The following is a 24,993-nucleotide window of genomic DNA, read 5'->3' as shown; positions in this document are numbered from 1 at the left end:
TGGTCCACTAGCCTGTTCTAGTCTAAATATCCCCCAAACAGACAAAAATATCTGTAGGCACAAAAAATCTACAACCCCAATCTAAAAGAACGCATCCTCTGAATCAATGCTAGAGGACCCAAACAAGTCACACAGGAATACCAAAGAGGAAGGTAATATCCTTGAGGGGAAAAGAGGAGACCGCCTTTTAAAAAGTGTGCCCAGAGTCCTTGGCAGTGGGAGGGAGATACTGATAGTGAACTGAAAGTACCCATCTCCATATGGCCAGAGCATCATGGGGAAACAGCACAGATCCCAACCACATGAAAAGGAAGAAGAAAAGAGCCCTGAAGCCTCAACAGTGAATAAAGAGTTCAGAGATGCAATGGTAAGGGTGTCTAATGAGCTCCAAGAAACAGTGGGATGAACATCCAAAAAAATACAGGAAAATATGAAAGAAATAGTGGAATGGACAACCACAAAATATAGGAGGAAATGAGAAAAAAACTACAGACAGGAGTGTCACTAATAAAAAGTGGAGTAAATGATACCACAGATAGAGACATAATAATGAAAGCAGCAAGGTCAAAGAAGAAAATCACATACAGAGGAGCATCCCTTAGATTTACAACAGAATTATCAGAGGAAACCATCTGAGTCCAAGGACAATGGTGGGATATAGTGAAAAAACTCAATTAAATGAATCTCACCAAGAATACTTTATCCAGCTAAACTCTCACTCAGACTAGAGGGAACAATAAACTATTTTATGAATAAATAACAGCTCAGCAACTTGATAGATAAAAAACCGACCTTAAAGACCTTAAAGAAGGACTAAAGGGGCTACTGTAAGACAAGAAAAACCCCTACAAGCACAACAAGCCCCTGCAGAAAGATGGCACAAAACCCCATAACAATAATTTCTCTCAACGTCAGTAATATAAATGCACAAATTAAGAAACATAGAGTGGCAAAATGGATTTGGAAAACGAACCCAACATTCTACTGCCTACAATAAACACATCTGAACAGTCAGAACAAATACAGACTCAAAGTCAAAGGATGTAAAACAATCCTTCAAGCAAACAACTCCCTCAAAAAAGCCTGGGTGACCACATTAGTATCCAACAACAATAGATTTCAGGTTGAAAAAGATTATAAGGGACAGCAAAGGCCATTTTTTAATAATAAGAAAAACCCCACAAACACATCAAAATTCTACAGAAAGATGCAGAGAAAATCAAGTACCTTAGATTCAGTTAACAAAGGTAGTAAAGGACCTTTACAAAGAAAACTACAAAATGATACTACAAGAAATAAGAGGACATAAGGAAATGGAGACACTCCCCCGCTCACGGATTGGGAAATAAACATTGTCAAAATGGTAACACTCCCCAAAACATTACACAGATTCAATGCATTCCCTTTAAGGATACCCATGACATTTTTCAAAGAAATTGATCAAACACTCCTGAAATTCGTATGGAAAAATATATTCCCCACGAATAGCTAAAGCAATCCTTTAAAAAATGAGAGGCATCACCTTCCCTAGCTGTACTTCCCTAACTATACTACAAATGGCAGTTATTCAAACAGCATGGCATTGGAGTAAAGACAGACCTGTAGATCAATGGAATAGAGTTTAATACACACCCTCAAATATGATCATTTAGTCTTTGATAAGGGAGAAAGAAATATGAAGTGGAGCAAGGAAATCCTCTTTAACAAGTGGTACTGGCAAAACTGGTCAAATACATTCAAAAAATGGACTCAGACCTCTATCTAATGCCATACACAAAAGTCAGGTCAAAAAGGGTTAACGACCTAAACATTAGACCTAAATCCATAAGGCACATGGAAGAAAATGTCAGCAAAACTCTCCACAATATTGAAGCTAAAGGCATTTTCAAAGATGAGACACCACTGAAAAAGCAAGTGAAAGTAACAGCAAACAAATGGGACTGCATGAAACTAAGAAGTTTCTGCACCTCAAAAGGGGTAGTGACCAGATACAAAGACAGCAGCCTACAGAATGGAAAAGGTTATTCACCCTATACCCTTCTGATAAGGGGTTAATATCAAAGACACACAAGGCACTGGTTGAACTTTACAAGAAAATAAAAATACATTCCATTCCAAAAATATGGGAGAAGAAATGAACAGAAATTTTCTCAAAGAAGAAATTCAAATGGCCAAAAGGTCACACTGCACTGTAGCACTGTCCTATCGTTGTTCATCAATTTGCTTGAGCGGACACCAGTAACGTCTCACAACAAATTGTGAGACTTGTTGTTACAGTTTTTGGCGTATCGAATACATCAAGGGTAGCTTGCCAGGCTTTGCCGTGAGCTTGCTGGGCTCTCCGAGAGGGGCAGAGGACTCAGACCTGGGTCGGCTGTGTGCAAGGCAAATGCCCTACCCACTGTGAAAAATGCTCTTTATCACTAATCAACAGGGAGATGCAAATCAAAACAACAATGAAATATCATCACCACAGAGACTGGCGCACATCCAAAAGAACTAGAACTAGTGCTGGCATGGATGCAAAGAGAAAAGGACTCTGATTCACTGCTTGTGGGAGTGCTGACTGATCTAGACTTTTTGGAAAACAATATGGACATTTCTCAAAAAACTAGAAATTGAAATCCCATTTGACCCAGGAATGCCACTTCTGGGAATAAACCATGGGGGTCTAAAAACACAAAGCAGAAATACCACCTGCACTCCTATGTTCATTGCAGCACTATTCTTAATAGACAGAATCTGAAAACAACCCAAGGAACAGAATAGATGAATAGATAAAGAAACTATGGCACATCTATACAACAGAATACAATGCAGTTGTTAGGAAAATGAATTCATGAAATTTGCCTATAAATAGAGGTCATGGAGAGTATCATGCTGAGTGAAATGAGTCAAAAGTAGAGGGACAGATATACCACAAAGAGAATGCATTCATTTGTGGTGTACAAATATATATCTATATCTATCTATCTATCTATCTATCTATCTATCTATCTATCTATCTATCTAAGACCAGAAGAAAATGAGGCTAGAAGGACTGGTCAATGATTGGAGTCTACCGCCAATATGTGTGAATTGTAGGTAAGAGTGAGAAGGAGTAGTATGACAGTTATAGTTGGAAATGATCACACTGGACAAGAACTGAGTGTTAAAAGTAGGTAAAGGGATAAATACAAAAATCTTTCAGTATCTGTATTGCAAACCACAATGCACAAAAGAGTGGGAAGTGGGGGAGAAGAGTGAGGCAGGGGAGAGAGAGAGAGAGAGAGAGAGAGAGAGAGAGAGAGAGAGAGAGAGAGAGAGAGAAATACCACCAGGGCTGCAAATGGTGGGGTGATGCTAGGAAATGCACACTGGTGAAAGGGTGGGTTTGAACACTGTGATTGAAACCTAATCATAAACAGCTTTGTAAGGGTCTATCTCACAGTGATTCAATAAAAAAATCTTAAAAATAATTAAGAACCATTAAAACAGCTCAGGGGTCAGAAATGCAGGCCTGGCATGTGCATGGAACTGAGTTCATTACCCACCACCACATATCTCCCAAGCACAGCTGGTTATAACCTTGCAAGCCTTTAGCACAACAGCCTTAGTGTCTCCCCAAAGGGCTAGGTCATATCATAGCTGAATGTTCATTAAATTGTCTGGGCCCAGTTAGTTCAGTTTCACTTTCAGTTTCAGTTTCATGACCTCCAGGCTCCTCTGAACACTATTAGAAAAACCTTTCATTTCTGGAGGACCACAGCCTACAATGCTCACTGCTGACTCAACTGCACTTGTTTGTTCATTGCAGTACTCTTTACAATAGGCAAATCTGAAAAAAATCTGAGTGCCCGAGAACAGATGACTGGTTAAAGAAACTTTGGTACATTTACACAATGGAGTACTATGTAGCAGTTAGAAAAGATGAAGTCATGAAATTTACATACAAGTGGTACTACATGGAAAGTATCATGTTAAGTGAAATGAGTCAGTAAGAGAGGGATAGACATAGAAAGATTGCATTCATCTGGGGAACATAAAGTAATAAAATAGGAGACTAACACCCAAGAATGGCCGAGATTAGTACCAGGAATTTTGCTCCATGGCTTGGAGGCCAGCCACACATGCTAGGGGAAAAGGGAGCTCAGATAGAGAAGGGAGAATCAAATAAAGGGTGTTGAGAGGATCCTCTCAAGATGGGAGAAGCATGCTGAAAGTAATTTGGACTATAGTCCAAACATGATTGCCACTCAATGCCTCTTTTGCAAAACACAACACCCAAAAGGAGAGAGAGAACAAAAGGGAATGCCCTGCCACAGAGGCAGGGTGGGATGGGGGGATGGGGGGTGGGAAGGATAATGGGACCCGTGGTGGTGGAAAATGGGCACTGGTGAAGGGATGGGTGTTTGATCATTGTATAATTGAAACCTAAGCACAAAAATTTGTAAATCTACAACTGTACCTCATGGTGTTTCACTAACAAAAAAATTTAAAAAATGTAAATGATGGAGAATGGGCACTGGTGGAGGGATGGGTACTGGGTCATTCTATAACTGAAACACAAGCCCAAAAAATTTGTAAGTCTACAACTGTACCTCATGGTGTTTCAATAATAAAATTTTTTAAAAAAAATTTTTAAAAAGAGAGACATTCCTGGGAGTGCTTGAGAAGAGTGACCATACACAGTGACAGGATTTGAACCAAGGTCATAGTTATAGATTCATGCAACCTTAATCCTTGTATCCTCTCTCCACTCAAGGTCTCTAGGTTTAATAAAAGGGAGAAGTAATTAACATTATAACTATAGATAAAAAAAGCTACTTACACTCCACAATCATTCCATCATATACTCTTCACTTTTGGAAGTCCAGGGACAATATTTGGCAAATGGATCATTGCCATTATGAATGAATATGTACATACATTTCTATCTCATTTTAAATGTGTACCAATTACTTTGTTTAAGACTAAATGCAGTGTATATATCTTCAACTTTACTACAAAATATCAAAATACCTTCCAGATGCTGTATTGTTATATTCTGTTAGTGGTGTATAACAATTTCTGTTCATCTATAAATAACACAGAACATAGTACTTGCATATTTTCCTTTTTTCCATTTTGTGAGCATGATACCAATTTTTTATTTACAGATAATCTCCTTTTTACTTTGAATCCCAGAGTCTTAAACATGATATCTTGTGTTTTTATTGGTTGGTTTCCCAAATATGCCCAAAGAGTCAAGATAAAATAATCTGCTGCAATCCTTTTTTTTGAAACTGCTTTCTTTACAATTGATGAAGAAAATCATCTTATCTCTCTTTACTATTTTAACCAGGAAGCATATGTAAGTACTGCGTTGCCTTTTAGTTATCACTAACATTAAGTTGTTTTATGATTAAGAATTCATGCTGAGATAAATGAATTAATTTTAAGAAACCTGTCCTTATGATGAATCGCCATTATTTTAAGGAGAAGACGTAAGCATTGCTAATGTATACTTCAATGCAAGAACTATTTCACTATTAAAAAGACAAGTACCCTTAGAAATAAAAAAAATGAAACAAACAAGACAATCCTGAAGACATAGAAAGCTAATTTAGTAACTATGAATAACAAAGTCATGCAGGGTTTTATAATTACTAGTGAATTAACAAGAGCCTATATAGCTAGATATTTTAATTTGCTTAATATATTGAAGCAGACTATGTGAAAATCTCTATGTTTAATAAATAATTTCTCAGACTTTAATTTTGTTATATATTCTTATGCAATCCAGCATTTCTGCATGTCACAGAGACTGTAACTTTCATATAGTCATACCTGTTTTCTTATTATGGAAATGAGCTTTAAGAGTAATTTAAAAATTTTCCTTTTTAATGCAGGAAGGATTCTATAAATATATTGTGTTTGTCTTGTATAATATTGAACTAAAATTGAGGTCCATTCAATATGTAGATAAGGAGTGGAGTACTGGATATAGTGAAATTTGTGTTTGGCACAGAAAATAATAAGCCTTTATTCCACTGAAAAATACATAGCAGAGAAATTCTGAAGAAATGGAGAGATAGACAGTGACAAAAGAATATCCCCCCAAATTCCAACCAGAAATCAATCATATATCACAAAAAATGATGCTAACATCCTGATTTACTGAGAGAATTCTGCAATCACATATCTGAAGGTGTGTAACCATGGCATGGAATCAGAGAGGGTGGTTAACAAAACCCAACGAGATTCACTAATGGAGCAATGTAAACTAGTACCTTTACTGTGGCTAGGTATGATCCTGCTGGAAGGAACAATGCAGGAAATAGAACCCTGTCCCACCTTCCCGTGCAAATAAAAGATTGTGCTTCTGTTAGAAAATCAGTTGTGAGGCAAAAATAAAGTAAAAGAACCAAAGCAGACTAACGAGATAATACTGAATTCCAGTATTTCTGACTATTAGCAACTTGACCAAATAAGTCCCACTTTTCCAAGAAAGAACACAGCAATAAAGCTGTCTTAAAAAAGTGATGAATGAGATTCACAAATAAACCTTGGAAGAGGAAGAGAGCACCAAGCTTCAGAGATGCCTTCGGACCGTGCACCAGACTGTTTCATCTGGGGAGAAGGCAGGTGAGTTTGACCACCCTTCCCAAAAAAGCTCCAGCAGCCAAAAACCTAGAGAATGCAATCTAGGAACACAAAAAGCCTCAAACCAATCATTAAGGGTCTTGACGAAGAAGTCTGACCACCTCATAGGTGGGCGGCCATGCAGTCTTTTGACATGCCGTGGAATCCAGTCAGTAACAGCTGTAGTCCAGCGGTCGCCTCCAAATCTCACTACGTGTCCAGCCCATCTGATTTTCGATGCCTTGGCAAATGAGACAGTGTCCCTGATTCTTGATAGTCGACAGAGGTCGGAACTCCAGATTCTTTCTCTCATTTGAGTGAAGCGTGACACTCCAAGCATAGCTCTTTCAATTCCTCTTTGGGAGAACTGAATAGTGTTCTCATCCTGTTTTCGTAGGGCCCATGTCTCTGAAGCGTATGTTAATGCAGGAAGAACAGTGGAATCAAATAGATGTGCCGGGAGCCGGAGGTTCTTTTTCCTCTTAGCTATTTCTTTGACGCTCTTGAAGGTGTTCCAAGCTGCTCTCTTCCTCCTGCGCAACTCAGATGCAGGTCATTTGTCATGTTTACTTCTCGACCTAGGTACACATAACTGTTGCATTCGGAGATGGTCATTCCATTGAGAGTGAATGGAGCGTCAGGAACAAGGCTGTTTCTCATAAACATTGTCTTCGTGAGATTCAGTGTAATCGGACCTTTCCACACTCATGGTATAATATATACATGTAGCATGTATATATTATACATGTTATATGTATATTATATATATTTATATATATAACATGCTAATATACATATATATTAGAACTTAAGGTTCAACCATTAATAACATGTTCCTAATATGTTATACAAGGGCTCAATGGCTCCAGGGTGAGATACAGCAATCTTCACACACTTTCATCTAAGGAATTTTTTGGGAACATTTTTCGCGAATTATTCATAACAAGCAATACAAGATAAACTTTTAAGTCTTGCTTTAGAGGTAGACCTTTGAGGTCGAGGTGGTGGAAAAATTCAAAATATAGTAGTAGGAAGGTGTAATGGTGGTGGATGTGGTATAGGAATATTGAATGTAATAAATTATTATGAACAACTTTATAAAAGAAAAATAAAATTAAAAAGTAAATAAAATAAAAATAAAATAATGTGATGAATGCAGGATGAACTTCTGGCATATGTGGGAACTGTTAGTGTTCATGCGAAGGGACAGTGTAGAAGCATGGAGTTCTCTCTCAGTTACACCCATCATACCCCATCCCACCCACCATGAAAAACACTGCAGGTGGATTTTGTTTTTGCATTTTGTTAGTACCATAGCACTCTAACTTCTAGTCATGACAAAGGAACACAAGAAAATTGAAACATTAAAGCTAAAGATACACCTGAAGAAGAACAAAGGAAGCTAAACCAGATGCATTGCTTTGACAGAGAAATTCTGCAAAATTTGCTGCAGAAGATAAAAATAAAGTAGAATTCCTTAAAGAAAATGACATTTTTCCAGAGTGCAAACATAGAAACAAAATTGAAGGAGGCAACAGACAAAGAATTGGAATGAAAAATTATAATGAAATTTAACCAAGTTAGAAAATCTCAACCAGATACAGGAAAGGAAGTTCAACACAGCAAAGAAAAAAAGTTATATGAGCACAAGGGATTCTTCACCAAAGATATTTTAAAAAGTGAAAAATAAAACTCCAAACAGAGATGCTGGGTATGAAAGGTACCTTGCATGAAAGGCACATTGAATGGAATTTAATCTAGCATGGAAAGCATACCAAGTAGACTGTTGCACAGAAGTTTAAATTCTGAAACTGAAGATAAAAATCACAGTAGTGGCACAAACGAAAGAGGAGGGAGAAAAATATTTAGGAAAAATACCAAAAAATACATAAACCTCTCTGAATATTATCAGTTTCCATTAGAAAGGTAAATTTCATGACAATAGGATGCCCAGAAATGTGAGAAGAGAATTGAGATTATAGTCAAAAGGATAACAGTTTACTAATTCCCAAATTTAAGGGGAAAATTACATAACAACGATATCAGGAAGCTCAGAGGGTACTCCAATTTTTAATCCAAAATAACAACAACTAGATGTAACATTAAATGACCACAAGTCAAGAGAAAAAATGTATATTGAAGTCTTCTGGGGAAAAAGAAAAAAATTAAAATATTAAGGTAGCTTTACTAGGCTTTCATTATACTTCTCATCAGAATTCCTGCAGGCAAGAAAAAGGTAGAATGACATTTTCACACTACCAAAAATCTTATACTGCCAGCAAAGATATTTCACCTTGAGAAATTATCATTCAAATATTATACATTTTTTCATAAAAACAAGCCATGTGAGCTAAATATTGTGGGAACTATTGACATTGTGGGAACTATTGAAAGTTCTTTTACAATGAAAAAAAGAAACAAAACAACACAAAACCTTGACTAAAGTGACAAATAGTAAGTATAGAAGTAGAAACATAATCAGCAGTGTGAAGACAAAACAAATGGTTTCAAGGGGGAAAAAAACCCTAACACAAGAGTAGGGGGCTGGAGTGATAGTACAGTGGATAGGGCATTTGTCTTGCATGCGGCTATCCCGGGTTTTATTTCCAGCATCCCAGATGTTCCCCCGCACACCACCAGGAGTGACTCCTAAGTGCAGAGCCAAGAGTAACTCCTGAGCATTGCCAGGTGTGACCGCTCCCAAAAGATATATGAGTGAGAACAAGTTTATAGACCAGCAAAAGAAAGGACTATATTCCTTTCTTGTAAGTTATAAGCAATTCCCTTATAAACACAAAGCAAAGAGCTGAAGGAGGTGGAGAGGTATGTCAATGAGCAGGAATGTCTACTTTCTAAGCTGGAGGCTAAACTTTAGTACTGAAAACACGTTTCCCTTAGTACAACCAAGTACCAAGGACCAAACAATCATTTGAGAGTGAACTTCGAGCATTAAGATGGGGGTATACCCTGAGCAACAAACAACAACATGAAAATAGGACTATGGAGTACAGATATTTAAAAGGAAAAAAAAGATTCACCAGGGAAAGTTATCCACATGAAAATGTAGAAAGAAACGTGTGTTTGTGTTAAAGGGCCAGTGCGGTGTGTGTGTGGGGGCGGGGAAGGAGTTCCATAAATATAAACAAACCAACCAGAAAACAGAAGATAGAGAAGATACAATTGCAAAGAATAAGTCCTGTTTATCAATAATCACTGCAAATGTGAGTCTCTCTAAACTCACTAACACAGTGATGGGTGAACGAAAGAACAGGATCTATTTCCAGAACACCTACGTGTCTCATAAAAGTTATAAAGACAAAAGGAAATTAATTATTATCTACAAAGAAAATCTGATTTTTAAAAGTTAAGTCTTAGATTTTTGTCAAAAAAGTATAGAGAGGAGAGAAGCAGTTTTGAGCGTCTGCCCTGCCCTCTTCACTCCTGATGCAGCGCCCATCTCATCCCAAATCCAGGTCAGCTCAGCTGCCGGCTCATGACTCTGGGACCTCCATCTCTCCCTGCAGGACCCCCGGTGTCTCCCGAGATGCCTGGAGAGAAGCAGTTTTGAGCATCTGCCCTGCCCTCTTCACTCCTGATGCGGTGCCCAACTCATTCCAAACCCAGGTTTCCGTAGAGCCATGGCCTGCTCACAAGTGGGCATGGCTTCAAAAGTGGGCATGGCATATTTTCCGGCGGGTGGCCGCTTATGCGGCCGCAGGTTGTTTTCCCATAATGAGGAACTTAGTCCCCAAGGAATCTAGTTCCCAACCTACTCAGCAATATGAAGAAACAAAGAAAATCCCCACCACAAGGGGAGAACAACAAAAACAATCTAGAACATTCTGTCGATACAGCTCACCTAAGGGACCTCTCTGACATAGAATTCAGATACGAAGTCATGAAGATGTTCAATGAACTCAATGAAACAGTCAGACAGACAGCCAGTAACACCACAGAAAAATCGACAAATTACGAGAAGAAATGAGAGCAGAAATGTCATGATTAAAAGATTCGGTAGATGAAATGAGAAACTCAGTTTCTTCTCTAAAAAGTAGAATGAACACAGCTGAAGAGAGAATCAGTGAGCTGGAAGATCAGCTGCACTAAGCCAACACGCAACAACAAACAGTGGCAAGGGACCTCAAAAGAGCTCTACAGAGAATCAGAGTCCTAGCAGATGATTCCAAGAGGAACAACATTAGAATCATGGGAATACTTGAATCTCAGGGAAACAATCCCAACGAAAAAAACACCGTCAAATAAATCATTGCTGAAAAATTCCCAGAGCTCCCCAATGCAGCCATTCAGGTTCAAGGAGCCCAAAAGCTGCCAGCTAAAAGAGACCCGAACAAAAACACTCCAAGACATATCATAAGTAGAATGATCGATGCTGCCGATAGAGACACAATACTGCAAGCAGCAAGAACAAAGAAGGAAATCACATACAAAGGAGCACCCCTTAGATTCACAGCAGACCTATCAGAGGAAACCCTACAAGCCCAAAGGAAGTGGCGAGATATAGTCAAAAAACTCACTGAAATGAATGCTTCACCAAGAATACTCTATCCGGCTACACTCTCCCTCAAAATCAAAGGAACGGTACACTATTTTCTAGATAAACAGCAGCTCAGGAACTTCATAGACTCAAAACCAAACCTAAAGCGAGGCCTAAAGGGGCTACTATAAGACAAGACAAACCCTACAACCACACCACACCCGCAAAAAAGATGACACAAAACCCCGTAACCATTCTCTCCCTCAATGTCAACAGTCTAAATTCACCATTTAAGAGACACAGAGTGGCAAAATGGATACAGAGACAGAACCCAACATTCTGCTGCCTACAAGAAACTCATCTCAACAGTCAGAGCAAACACAGACTCAAAGTCAAAGGATGGAAAACAATCCTGCAAGCAAACAGCTCCCTCAAAAAAGCTGGGGTGGCCATACTTGTATCCGACAACATTAATTTCACGTTGAAAAAGATTAGAAGGGACAGTGAAGGCTATTTTCTCTTCATAAAGAGATACGCACAACAGGAAGAAATCACGCTCTTAAATGTATACGCACCTAATGAGGGAACAGCTAAATATTTAAAACAACTGCTAACAGATTTTAAGGTGGACATCGCTAGCAACACAATAGTACTTGGATACTTGAACATCGCCTTATCACCTCTGGATAGATCAACAAGGAAAAAACCCAGCAAGGAATTATTGGCTTTGAAAGAAGAAATAGAAGAGAAAGGGCTTATGGACCTATACAGGGCTTTACACCCCAAAAAGAAAGAATACACATTCTTCTCCAGTGCGCACGGAACATTTTCCAAAATATACCATGTGCTAGGACTCAAAACATACCTCAACAGAATCAGGAAGATAGAAATATTATCACCCATCTTTTCAGACCATGATGCACTGAGGATAGAAGTGAACACACAAAGACACGGAGAACCAAATCAAACACCTGAAAATTAAACAAATCGATGCTGAACAATGAGTGGGTCAGGAACGAAGTCAAGGACAAAATCAAAAGATACCTGGAAACAAATGAGAATGAAGACACAAACTACCAGAACTTATGGTATGCAGCAAAAGCTGTATTAAGGGGAAAATTTATAGCTCTGCAAGCGCATCTTAGGTCGGTAGAAATGATGCACATAGACAACTTGACCTCACAGCTCAAAACCTTAGAAAAGGATCAAAAGAAAGAGCCTAAATCAGGCAGAAGGAAAGAGATCATAAAAAGTAGAGCAGAAATCAACTATATGGAAAACAAAGAAACAATCCGAAAGATCAACGAAACCAAGAGCTGGTTCTTCGAGAAAATAAATAAGATAGATAAACCGCTAGCAACACTCACAAAGAAACAATGAGAGAGAGCCCTAATAAATCGAATCAGAAATAAGAATGGGGATATCACAATAGAAACTAAAGAAATTCAAGAGATCATCAGAGACTACTTTGAAAGTCTGTATGCCACGAAACATGAGAAACGGGAAGAAATGGATAAATTCCTGGGTTCCTACCATCTCCCAAAGCTGAATCAAGAAGACATAGAGTACCTGAATAGACCTATTCACATCAGGGAAATTGAAACTGTAATCAAAAGTCTTCCCAAAAACAAAAGCCCGGGCCCAGATGGATTTACTAGAGAATTTTTCCAAGCATTTAAAGAGGAAAAATTGCCAGTTCTTCTCAAGCTTTTCCAGGAAATTGAAAAAACAGAAACTCTCCCAAATAGCTTCTATGAAGCCCATATCTCTCTAATACCAAAAGGAAACAAAGACACCACAAAAAAAGAAAACTACAGGTCAATATCCCTGATGAACACGGATGCGAAGATTCTCAACAAAATACTAGCCAATAGAATTCAACAACTCATCAAAAAGATCATACATCATGACCAAGTGGGATTCATCCCAGGGATGCAAGAATGGTTCAACATTCGGAAATCAATCAACATAATCCATCATATCAACAAAAGAAAAGATAAAAATCATAAGATCATATGAGTAGACGCAGAGAAAGCATTTGACAAGATCCAGCACCCATTCATGATGAAAACCCTTGCCAAAATGGGGATAGAGGGGACTTTCCTCAATATAGTTAAATCCATCTACCACAAACCTACAGCAAACATCATCCTCAATGGTGAAAAACTGAGACCCTTCCCCCTAAGGTCAGGGACGAGACAAGGATGCCCACTCTCTCCACTACTGTTCAATATAGTACTGCAAGTACTTGTAATAGCGATTAAGCAAGAAAAAGATATTAAAGGCATCCAGATAGGGAAAGAAGAAATTAAGCTCTCACTATTCGCAGATGATATGATGCTATACTTAGAGAACCCTTAAACCTCTACCAAGAAACTCCTAGAACTATAGGCTTGTATAGTAAAGTGACAGGCTATAAAATCAATACCCAAAAATCCATGGCTTTTCTATGCACAAATAGTGAAAGAGAAGAAAGTGACATCAAGAAAACAATCTCATTCACAATTGTGCCCCAGAAAATCAAGTACCTGCGAATTAGCTTAACTAAGGAAGTAAAGGACCTGTACAAAGAAAACTACAAAACGCTACTTCACGAAATAAAAGAGGACACGAGGAAATGGAAAAATATCCCCTGCTCATGGATGGGGAGAAACAACATTGAAAAAATGGCAATACTTCCCAAAGCACTGTACAAATTCAGTGCAATCCCTATAAGGATAACCATGAGATTTTTCAAAGAAATGGAGCAAACACTCCTGAAATTTATATGGAACAATAAGCCCCCAGGAATAGCTAAAGCAATTCTTAGGAAAAAGAAAATGGGAGGAATCAACCTCCCTAACTTCAAATTCTACTACAAGGCAGTAATAATTAAAATAGCTTGGTACTGGAACGAAGGCAGAGCTGCAGACCAATGGAACAGAGTTGAATATACTGGCATTTCCTCCCAAACATATAATCATCTAATTTTTGATAAGGGGGCAAGAAAAGTGAAATAGAGCAGGGAAAGCCTCTTTAATAAACTGTGCTGGCAAAACTGGAGGGCTACATGCAAAAAAGTGGGTTCAGATCTCTGCCTAACACCATGCACAAAAGTAAGATCGAAATGGATTTATGACCTCAACATCAGACCAGAATCCATAATGTTTATTGAAGACAAAGTCGGCAAAACTCTTTATGATATTGAAGCTAATGGTGTCTTCAAAGATGTCACGCCACTGGCAGAGCAAGTGAAAACAGAGATATACAAATGGGACTATCTTAAACTAAGAAGCTTCTGCACCTCAAAAGAAACAGTGACCAAAATACAAAGACAGCCTACAGAATGGGAAAGGATATTCACCAAATACACATCCGACAAGGGGTTGATATCAAGGATATACAAGATACTGGTTAAACTCCACAAGAAAAAATCATCCAAGCCCATCAAAAAATGGGGCGAGGAAATGAACAGAAACTTTCGCAAAGAAGAAATCCGAATGGCAAAAAGGCACATGAGAAAGTGCTCTACATCACTAATCATCAGAGAGATGCATATCAAAACCACAATAATATATCGTTTCACACCACAGAGACTGGCCCACATCCACAAGAACAAAAGCAATGTGGCGAGAAAGGGACCCTCCTTCACTGCTAGTGGGAATGACGGCTGGTCCAACCCTTTTGGTAAAACTGTATGGACTATTCTCAAAAAATTAGAAATTGATCTGCCATTTGACCCAGCTATAGCACTCCTGGGAATATATCCCAGAGAGGCAAAAAGGTATAGTCGAAGTGACATCTGCAATTGTTTGTTCATTGCAGCACTCTTTACAATAGCCAGAATCTGGAAAAAACCTGAGTGCCCAAGAGAAGATGACTGGTTAAAGAAACTTTGGTACATTTACACAATGGAGTACTATGTAGCTGTCAGAAAAGATGAAGTTATGAAATTTACATACAAGTGGTACTACATGGAAAGTATCATGTTAAGTGAAATGAGTCAGAAAGAGCGGGATAGACACAGAAAGATTGCATTCATCTGGGGAACATAAAGCAACAAAAAGGGAGACTAACACCCAGGAATGGCTGAGATTATTACCAGGAATTTTGCTCCATGACTTGAAGGCCAGCCACTTGTGCTAGGTGAAAAGGAAGCTCAGATAGAGAAGAGAGCACCAAATAAAGGGTGTTGTGATGACCCTCCCAGGGTGGGAGAAGCATGGTAAAAGTAGTCTATAGACCAAACATGCTTGCCACTCAATGCCTCTCTTGCAAAACACAGTACCCAAAAGAAGAGAGAGAGAACAAGGGGGAATACCCTGCCACAGAGGCAGGGTGGGATGGGGTGGATGGGGGGTGGGGGGAATTCTGGGACCCGTGGTGGTGGATGATGGGCACTGGTGGAGGGATGGGTACTTGATCATTGTATAACTGAAACCCAAGCACAAAATTTGTAAGTCTATAACTGTACCTCATGGTGTTTCACTAATAAAAAAAGAAAAAAAAGTATAGAGAAAAGACAAAGTAAAACCAGTTGCATAGATACCTTCATTTACTAATCATCTTATTTTCTCACAACCATCCTGTTATTCGTCGATTGCCTCGATCAGGCCCCAGTAACGTCTCCTTCATCCTAGCCCTGAGATTTTTAAGAAAGTGCTATACTCATGGCTCGTTAGGAGAATGAGACCCAATCTTTGTTACTGATATTTGGCATATTGGGTACGCCACGGGGAGTTTGCCAGACTCTGCCGTGTGGGCAGGTTACATTCGGTAGCCTGCCAGTTTGTCCAAAGTAGGAATGAGATAATAAGATGTCTTCCGGGAGCTGGGTTTTATAGTCTCTGAGTCTTTGCCGTTGATGGGATTACACGGCGCCAGGGGGCCAGTTGGTGGGTGTGATCCCCGCCTACTGGAATTCAGAGGATCTGGGTGGAGGATGCTCAGTCCAGATCCGAGTAGGTTTGGAGATCTCAGCCCCAGGGCCCGCATGCCTTTGATCCTCTGCCAGCACCTTCATGTGTGCGGAAAGTGGTCTCAGCATGTTGGTGACTGGTTCTGGAGGTCTTCGGCTATAAAACCAAGCTCTCAGAAGACAACAACTCAGAGTCTCCTGCCCCTGCACCTGGCTGTCCTCACCAGGGCCTCTTGGAGGGGGGTGGGTTGAGTTTTCCTCCCTGCCCCAAGCAGAGCCCCAGCATCTGAAAACTTCTGGAACCCAGACACAGCCATACTGAGACTACTCTTCACATGCTCAGACGAGCCTCATTCATGAAGGAACTAGCAGAGGAACAAGGTGTGCAGGACCCGGGGCTGAGATTTCCAAGCCTGCTCGAATTGGGACTGGGCCTCCTCCACGCAGATACCCCATCTTCCAATAGCTAGACAGTTACGCCCACCAATTGCCGTGTAGTCCCACCAATAGCAAAGATCCAGAGACTATAAAACCAAGCTCTCAGAAGACAACAACTCAGAGTCTCCGGCCCCCACACCTGGCTGTCCTCACTAGGGCCTCTTGGAGGGGGCGGGTTGAGTTTCCGTCCCCGCCCCAAGCAGAGCCCCAGCATCTGAAAACCTCTGGAACCACAGCCATACTGAGACCACTCTTCACATGCTCAGATGAGCCTCATGCATGAAGGAACTACAGAGGAATCCAGGTGTGCAGGACCAGGGGCAGAGATTTCCAAGCCTGCTCGGATTGGTACTGGGCCTCCTCCACCCAGACCCCCCATCTTCCAGTAGCTAGATAGTTGCACCCACCAACTGCTGTGCAATCCCACCAACAGCGAAGATCCAGAGATTATAAAACCAAGCTCCCGGCTGTGACCTTTTATTGTCTAGTTTTTAATTCAGAGAATCAAGTGGGTTGCTGAAAGTATCCTTCCCGCATATATACCTGACTGGGAACACATGTAAAGGTTACTAGAGGCTGCCCCAAAAGTCTCCATTCCTCTCTGAGAGCCCAGCAAGCTACTGAGAGTATCTCGCCTGCAGAACAGAGCCTGGCAGACTACCTGTGCCGTACTCTATATGCCAAAAACACTAACAATGACGGTCCTCATTCTCTTGACCCAAAGAGCCCCCAATATGCCATCAGGCTACACTAGCGCATGTCAGAAATGAATACGGACATTACTAGCACCCTCTTGACCAAATCTGTGAACAATGGGAGATCAGTGATACAGTGATACATGAAATTTCAGTAATAAATTTATTTACTTCAGTAATAAATTTATTTCTTTTTTTCTTTTTTAATTTTTATTAGTGAAACACCGTGGGGTAAAGTTGGAGACTTACGAATTATTGTGCTTGGATTTCAGTTATACAATGATTGAGTACCAACCTCTCCACCAGTGTCCATTCTCCACCTCCAATGCTCCCAGTATCCCTCCCACACCCCAACCCCCCACCCCAACCCACCTCCGTGGCAGCGCATTCCCTTTTGTTGTATCTCTCCTTTTGGGTGCTGTTGATTGAGTGGCAATCATGTTCAGTCTCTAGTCTACTTTCAGCATGCATCTCTCATTCTGAGAGGATCCTCCCCAAACCCTTTACTTGGGGCTCCCTTCTGTATCTGAGCTGCCTTTTTCCACAGAATGTGTGGCTAGCCTCCAAGCCATGAGTGAACCTCCTGGTAATTATCTCGGCTATTCTTGGGTGTTAGTCTCCCGTTTTATTTTATTATATATTTTTTTATTTTCTGAAGATTTTTTTAAAAATTTTTATTAGTGAAACACCACGAGGTACAGTTGTAGACTTAAAAATATTTGTGCTTGGGTTTCAGTTATACAATGATTGAGTGCCCACCCCTCCTCTGGTGCCCACTCCCCACCTCCAATACTCCAAGCATCCCTCCGATCCCCCCACCCCTCATTCGCACCCCACCCCTGTGGCAGGGCATTGCCTTTTGTTCTCTCTATCATTTTGCGTGCTGTGGTTTGCAAAAAAGGAATTGAGTGGCTATCATGTTCAGTCTATAGTCTATTTTCAGCATGCATCTCTCATACTGGGAGGGTCCCCCCAATACCCTTTACTTGGTGCCCCCCTCTCTATCTGAGCTGCCTTCACCCTCAGCATGTGTGGCTGGCCTCCAAGCCATGGAGTGAATGTCCTGGTACTTATCTCGGCTATTCTTGGTGTTAGCCTCCCAGTTTGTTACTTAATATTCCCCAGATGCATGCAATATTTCTATGTCTGTCCGTCTCTTTCTTACTAATTTCGCTAAGCATGATACTTTCCATGTAGTACCACTTGTATGTAAATCTCTTGACTTCATCTTTTCTAACAGCTGCATGATACTCCATTGTGTAGAAGTACCAAAGTTTCTTTAACCAGTCATCTGTTCTCGGGCACTCGGGTTTTTTCCAAATTTTCACTATTGTGAATAGTGCAACAATGAACATAGAAGTGCAGATGTCATTTCGACTGTACATTTTTTGCCTCGCCAGGATATATTTCCAGGAATGGTATTTCTGGGTCAAATGGGAGCTCAATTTCTAATTTTTGGAGAATTTTCCATACTGTTTTCCAAAAGGACTGAACCAGTCGGCATTCCCACCAGCAGTGAAGGAGAGTCTTTTTCTTGCCACATCAGTGGCAACACCAGTTTCTTTTGTTCTTTTGGATGTGGGAAGTCTCTGTGGTGTGAGATGATATCTCTTGTTGCTTTGATCTGCATCTCCCTTTTGATTAGTGATGTAGAGCATTTTCTCATGTGCCTTTTAGCCATTCGGATTTCTTCTTTGGGAAAGTTTCTGTTCATTTCATCACTCCATTTTTGATGGGGTTAGATGTTTTCTTCTTGTATAATTCAACCAGTGCTTTGTATGTCCTTGATATCAACCCTTTATCAGATGTGTATTGGGTAAATATCCTTTCACATTCTGTAAATTGTCTTTGCATTCTGGTTATTCTATCTTTAGAGGTGCAGAAGCTTCTTAACTTAAGATAGTCCCATTTTTATCTCTGTTTCTACTTGGTTGGTCAGTGTAGTGTCATCTTTGAAGATACCGTTACCCTCAATATAGTGGAGGGTTTTGCCGAATTTGTCTTCAATGTATCTTATGGATTTTGGTCTGATATTGAGATCTTTAACCTATTTGGATCTTTATGCATGGTATTAGGTCGAGGTCTAAGCCCATTTTTTTGCCTGCGATTTTCCAGTTACACGAGCACCATATGTTGAAAAGGTTTTTCTTGTTCCACTTCACATTTCTTACTTCATTATCAAAGATTAGATGTTCCTACATTTGAGGTTGTGTGTACGAATATTTCAACCTGTTCCATTGGTCTGCGACCCTGGCTTTGTTCCAGTACCATGCTGTTTTAATTATTATCACTTTGTAGTAGAATTTGAGGTTGGGGAGGGTAATGCCTTCCCATGTCATTTCCCTAAGAATTGCTTTAGCTATTCGTGGGCATTTGTTGTTTCATATGAATTTCAGGAGTGCTTGATCTATTTCTTTGAAGAATTTCATGGGTATCCTTATAGGGATCACATTGAATCTGTAGAATGCTTTCGGGAGTATTGCCATTTTGACGATGTTGATTCTTCCTATCCATGAGCATGGGATGTTTTTCCATTTCTTTTTGTGTCTTTCTTAGCACAGCGTTAGGGCATTTGCCTTACAAGCGGCCAGCATGGCTGACCCGAGTTCGATTCCTCCGCCCCTCTCGGAGAGCCCAGCAAGCTACCGAGAGCTACCCATGACGTATTCAATGTGACAAACACAGTAACAACAAGTCTCATGACGGAGATGTTACTGGGCCCGCTCTAGCAAATTGATGAACAACAGGAGGACCGTGATACCATGATACATGTGTCTTTCATTTCATGGAGTAGCGTTTTGTAGTTTTCATTGTAGTGGTCCTTTACCTCTTTAGTTAGGCTGATACCAATGTATTTGATTTTCTGGGGCACAATTGTGAACTGGAGTATTTTTTATGTCACTTTTCTTTCTCTCATTATTTGTGTATAGGAAGGCCATGAATTTTGGGGCATTGCTTTTATAGCTTGTGAATTTATTGTACAAGTCTATTGCTTCTAGGAGTTTCTTGGTAGAGGATTTATGATTCTAGAGATATAGTATTATATCATCTGCAAGTAGTGAGAGCTTGATTTCTTTCTTTCATATCTTGATGCCTTTAATGTCTTTTTTTGCCTAATAGCGATTGCAAGTACTTTCAGTACTATGATAAACTGAAGTGGTGAGAGTGGGCATACTTATCTTGTACCTGATCTATAGGAAAATCCTTTAGTTTTTCTCCATTGAGCATAATGCTTGCCATGGGTTTGTCGTAGATGGTTTTGACTATCTTGAGGAAAGTCCCTTCAAAACCCATTTTGGTGAGAGTTTTCATTATAAACAGGTGCTATACCTTGTTGAAAGCTTTCTTTTTGTCTACTGATATCATCATATCGTTTTTATCTTTACTTTTGTTGATATGATGGATTATGTTGCTTAATTTCCAAATGTTAAACCATCCTTGCATCTCCAGGATGAATCCCACTTGGTCATGGTGTATGTATATTTCTGAAGAGTTTTTGGATTCTATTTGCTAATATTTTGTTGAGGATCTTCACCTCCGTGTTCATCAGGGATATTGGCCTATAATTTTCTTTGTTGGTGGTGTCTTTGTTTGCTTTTGGTATTAGGGAAATATGTGACTCATAGAAGTTGCTTGGGGGAGTTCCTGTTTTACAATTTCCAGGAAAATCTTGAGGATAACTGGCAGAAGTTCTTCTTTAAGTGTTTGGAAGAATTCACTAGTGAATCCATCTGGCCTGTGCTTTTGTTTATGGGAAAACTTTTGAATACCACTTAAATGTACTTGATATAAATGGGTCTGTTTAGGTATCACAAGTCTTCCTGATTCAATCTTTGGAGATTATAGGAATCCAGAAATTTATCCATTTCTTTTAGGTTCTCTTGTTTCATGGCATATGGACTCTCAAAGTAGTCTCTGATGAGCTTTTGAATTTCATTGGTTTCTGTTGTGATGTTCCCTTTTTCATTTCTGATTCAGTTTATTAGGGTTCTCGCTTTTTCTTGGTGAATCTTGCTAGTGGTTTATCAATCTTATTTATTTTCTCAAAGAACCATCTCTTGGCTTAATTGACCTTTGGGATTTTTTTTTTTGGTTTCCATGTCATAAATTTCTGCTCTTAGTTCTATTATTTCTTTCCTTCGACCAACTTTGGGTTCCTTTTGTTGGTCTTTTTCTAAGATCTTGAGCTGTGTGGTTAGGTTATCTATGTAGGCCCTTTCTCCTTTTCTTAGGAGTGCTTGCAATGCTATATAGCGTTCCTCTTAGCACAATGTTAGCTGCATCCCATAAGTTCTGGTAGCTCATGTCTTCATTCTCACTTGTTTTCAAGTATTTTTTGATTTCGTCTTTTGCTTACTTCCAGATCCACTCGCTATTCAACATTGAGTTATTTAATTTCCAGGTGCTTGATTTGTTTCTCAATGTCATTATGTGATTCGCTTCTATCTTCAGCGTATCATGGTCTGAAAAGATTGTTGATACTACTTCTGTCTTTCTGATTCTATTGAGGTATGTTTTGTGGCCTAGAACGTAGTCTATTTTGGAAAATGTTCTGTGTGCACTGAAGAAGAATGTGTATTCTTTCTTTTTGGGGGTGTAAATCCCTGTATGGGTCTCTCTTCTACTCCTTCCTTCAAAACCAATTTTCCTTGCTGAGTTTTGTTTTTGTTGATCTATTCAGAGTTGATAAGGCGATGAAGTCTCCAAATACTATTGTGTTGCTAGCAATGTACTTCTTAAAATCTGTTAGCAGTTGATTTAAGTATTTAGCTGTTCCCTCATTAGGTGCATATACATTTAAGCGTGTGATTTGTTCTTATTGTATGTATGCCTTGATAAATAGAAAATAGCCTTTGCTGTCCCTTCTAATCTTTTTCAACCGAAATTGATGTTGTCAGAGCTGTTTGCTTGCAGGATTGTTTTTCATTCTTTAACTTGATTCTGTGTTTGCTCTGATTGTTCAGATGAGTTTCTTGTAGACAGTAGAACGTTGGTTTCAGTTTCTGGATCCATTTTACCACTCTGTGTCTCTTGATTGATGCTTTTAAACCATTGACATTGAGAGATATTATTGTCATGGGGTTTTGTGCCGTCTTTTTGTAGGGGTTGGTTGTGTTTATAAGTGTTTTACTTGTGATTTTACAGGAGCCCCTTTAATCCTCTTAAGCCCCTTTAATTCATATCTAAATGGTTTTGAGTCTATGAAGTTCCTGAGCTTTTGTTTATCTACAAAATGGTGTATCATTCCATTGAGTTTGAGTGAGAGTTTAGCTGGGTAAGATATTCTTGGTGAGGGGTTCATTTCATTGAGTTTTTTTCACTATATCCCTCCATTGTCTTCATCCTTGGAAGGTTTCCTCTGATAGGTCTGCTGTAAATTTAAGGGGTGCTCCTTTGTATGTAATTTCCTTCTTTGACCTTTCTGCTTGCAGCATTGTGTCTCTGTCAACAGCATCCATCATTCTGACTATGATATGCCCTGTAGTGTTTTTATTAGGGTCTTTTTAGCTGGCACCCTTCTGGCTCCTTTGATCTGGATGTCTGCACTCTTTAACTCTGGAAACTTTTCAGCAATGATTTCTTTGACTGTGGCTTTTTCACTGGGGTCGCCTCCCTGTCCTTCTTGTACTCCAGTGATTCTAATGTTGTTCCTCTTGGCATCATCCCCTAGGTCTCTAATTCTCTTTAGAGCTATTTTAGAGTCATTTCCCATTTTTGTTTTTCCGTAGGAAATTTATGTTGCTCATCTTCAAGCTCACTGATTCTGTCTTCAGTTATATTCACCCTACTTCTGAGGGCACCTACTGAGTTTTTAATTTTGTCTACTGAATCCTTTATTTGCGACATTTATTTTTGTAGCTTTTTTATTTCAGGTCTCATTTTTTCCTGTATTTTCTCAATTATCCATTCTACTGTTTCCTTCATTTCTTTTTTTAGTTTTCTGGATATCTCCCCGCTTTGACTCTTTGAGTAGTTCCTTAACAATCCTCTGCATTTCGTCTCACAATTCTTTATAGGAGAGAGCATATTTGTGGATAACCCCAGTTGAGGATTCATGACTCTTTTCTTTGTTCTCTCCTTGTAGTGGATATTTGCTCTGATTTTTCATGTTGTTTTGGTTGTCTAGTGGTAAAAACCTGGAATTCACTAAAACTGTTCCCTCTTATTGTGGGAAAGGATTCTGGGTAAGTTCGGTCAATGGTGGTCACCCTTCTCCCTTTCTAGAGTTTGACATTCCTCTCATCCATTATTCTTTGGCTTATAACGGGCATCTAATGAAGCTTTGGAGGAGGTGCTCTTTAATGTTGGGCTTGTACAGCTCCTTGCCTACGGGTTTTTTGTTAGAATTGGAGTAGGCCAGTGGATTATTGTTGTATTGTAGTTGAGGTGGCCAGGAATTTTTCCACAGACTTAGATGATAAAGGATGGGCTGAAAGTTGAAAGTTCTGGAAGTGGGAAATATAACTGTGCTTTGGAGAAGACCACGCCCACTTTTGAGGTGATAGGCGCCTACAGTTGTGGCCACGCCCCCAGGCAATCCAGATGCTAGTCCACAGACCTGTTGGGGCAGCGAGTAGATGGACTGGTGCTCCCAGTGGAAGTGGAGGTAGGTGCCCCAGGCCAGGCTCCCAGCAATGGCTGGCTTTCAGGGTCACAAGTTTAAGTGGGCAGGGGGCGCCAAGTGGGTATAGATCTGTTGGGGGGGAGGGCGCTGCGACTAGTTGGGCTGCAAATTTATTTATTTATTTCAGTCACTGTCACTGTCACTGTCCTCCCATTGTTCATCAATTTGCTTGAACGGGCCCAGTAATGTCTCCATTGCGAGACTTGTTATTACTGTGTTTGGTATACTGAATATGTCACGGGTAACTTACCAGGCTTTGCCATGTGAGCGAGATACTCTTGGTAGCTTGCTGGGCTCTCCGAGAGGAGCAGAGGAATCAAACCCGGGTCGGTTGGGTCAAGCACGTGCAAGGCAAATGCCCTACTGCTGTACTTCAGTAAATAAGTAAATAATAAAACTAGGGAATTTATACAAATATTTAATTCTGTAATTTGACATTAATTTTGCTAAAATTATTTTTTTCATTATCATAATTTCAAAAGTGCTCTATGTTTTGCTTTATTCTCTTCCAAGCACTGCATAGTGGGTAGGGCATTTGCCTTGCAAGAGGCCAACCCGGGTTCAATTGCTCCTTCTCTCTTGTAGAGTCCAACAAGCTACTGAGAGTATCCCACTCCCACAGCAGAGCCTGGCAAGCTCCCCATGCATATTTGTTATGCCAAATACAATCTGAACAAGTCTCACAATGGAGATGTTACTGATGCCCACTCGAACAAATCAATGAATAATGGGAAGACAGTGGTACTGAAATACCAGTATTTTAACAGTATTCATATTAATATTTTGGGCATGCAACATTACGGACAACACCTACCACTGGGGTTTCTCAGCAAATGTTTTGGTAGATGCTAGGCAGCATCTCAGGTTTTCAATCATTTTATTTAAATCGAAACACAAACAACTGCACATTTTTCAATTTTTTTATGCCAAGTCAAAATTTTTCCTGTTCACTGATTAAAATTTAATATTATTTTGGTGTAAACCACACCCATTATGAATCACTTACTTTGCAGTTTAAGCATACTTTAATTGGAAGAAGTTATTAAAATAATATACACACACATATATATATCACATGTATATATCATGTTGAGTGAATAATTATGGATATCTATGATATTTTTCACTTCAGTTTTCAAGTGTTGACACACAAAGCAATGTTTTTGAATATAAATTCCATTCATCAAGTTTTTCCATATTATTTAAATTAGTTTTTACAGAAACATTTTCCTTTCACAAC

Source organism: Sorex fumeus, unplaced genomic scaffold (genome assembly GCF_029834395.1).
Source record: "Sorex fumeus unplaced genomic scaffold, SorFum_2.1 ptg000035l, whole genome shotgun sequence".
NCBI classification, from domain to species: Eukaryota; Metazoa; Chordata; class Mammalia; order Eulipotyphla; family Soricidae; genus Sorex; species Sorex fumeus.
Note: the sequence above shows the minus strand (reverse complement) of the source record.